The sequence below is a fragment of the Pteropus vampyrus genome, unplaced genomic scaffold (genome assembly GCF_000151845.1).
Source record: "Pteropus vampyrus isolate Shadow unplaced genomic scaffold, Pvam_2.0 Scaffold47, whole genome shotgun sequence".
NCBI classification, from domain to species: domain Eukaryota; kingdom Metazoa; phylum Chordata; class Mammalia; order Chiroptera; family Pteropodidae; genus Pteropus; species Pteropus vampyrus.
In genome coordinates, this window is record NW_011888828.1 from 1,026,433 (window position 1) to 1,027,900 (window position 1,468).

Sequence of the window (1,468 nt, forward strand, 5' to 3'; positions counted from 1 at the left end):
CACTGATGGACACTATACTGTGAATAATGCTGCCGTTAACATGAGCGTGCATGTTATTCCTTTGAGACTATGCTTTCGATTCTTGAAGATATATACTCAGAAGTGAGATTGATGGATCATATGGCAGCTCTATTTTTAACTTTTTGAGGAACATCCATACTGTTTTCCATGTGGTTGCACCAATTTACATCCCACCAACAGTGCACACGGGTCCGATTCCTCCACATCCTCACCAACACTTATTATTTGTTTTCAGTTTTTTGTCACCACATGCTACACTGTAATAATAAATACCTTTGTAGTTATGTCCTTTCCAGAGTATCGGGGCAAAGGGCGAGTATAATTTTAATTTTCGCAGATTGCTACCAGATTAATTTCCATAAAGACTGTAGTATTTCACCTTCCTTCCACACCTGGCCATCCTGGGAAGCCCTGAATGTTGAAAGTGGTCAGTGGGGGCCAGTGTCCTAGGGAGGGGTCTCAGCTTATAGGCTCTTATCTCTGGAAATGATGCTAGAACCACACAAAGAATTGCAAAAGGAGGATTCTGTGCTTCCTGGCCAGGAAGGAGCTATCGCCTGGCTTTTTGATCTAGGAAACTCACTCACCAAGTTCTATTCTTCAAAATCTATACTTACACACACACAGAGAGATTAAAGTTCACTTTTTTCCTGTTTATAAAAAAACTAAATGTTCACTGCAGATATGTTGGAAAGACAAGAAAACAAAATCAGCCTTCTCGATGCTGTGCAATGTCAGACCAAAGGCCTGTGGTATCGACCCAAAAGGGGAGGGGGAAGGGAGCTCCTGCTGTGGGTAGGCGCTGGACCACGGGCCTGTTGGTGTGTGCGTGTGTGGTGTGCGCCATCTAACGTATCTGCATGTGATGGATGGGTTCACAATGGCGTAGATGTCAGCAGGTCTGCCTGACACTCCAAAGCCTATGCCCTCTCACTGCATTATATGCACTCAGGACACAGGGACACGGGAAAGACAGCACGGGAATCATCCAGGGAGGTGAAGGATTCGAGGTTGTGTCCTTGAAAGTGTCATAAATCTGCACATTAAGGGCAGAGAGACTTATGCTGCAGGTTGTAAACGGAGAAGCTAAAAGGCAGCCTCCACGAGGCCCGACCTCAGATGTGCAACCAGGAGCTCTTTGGGGCCGGGGCAGGGGTGAACCGGTTCTGGCAAGGGCCCAAGTGGGCACAGGTCCAGAGGCTCATCACGAGATGGCCGGACAGAGGGCTGTCCAGTCATCCCACTCATGAACTTGGGTCCTGACAGCTCAGGGCCCTGTGAGGTGAGCTGGCTTTAACCACCTCAGCAGCAGCTCCTGCCTCTCCTGGAGTCACTAAAAACTCCTGGTGACCAGGCTCAGTCTGGCTTCGATCTGGTTAAAGTGAAAATGGGCTTTGGGACCTATGGGCCTGAAACCTCAGTGCAGGCCTCTCTCTCTGGATTTACT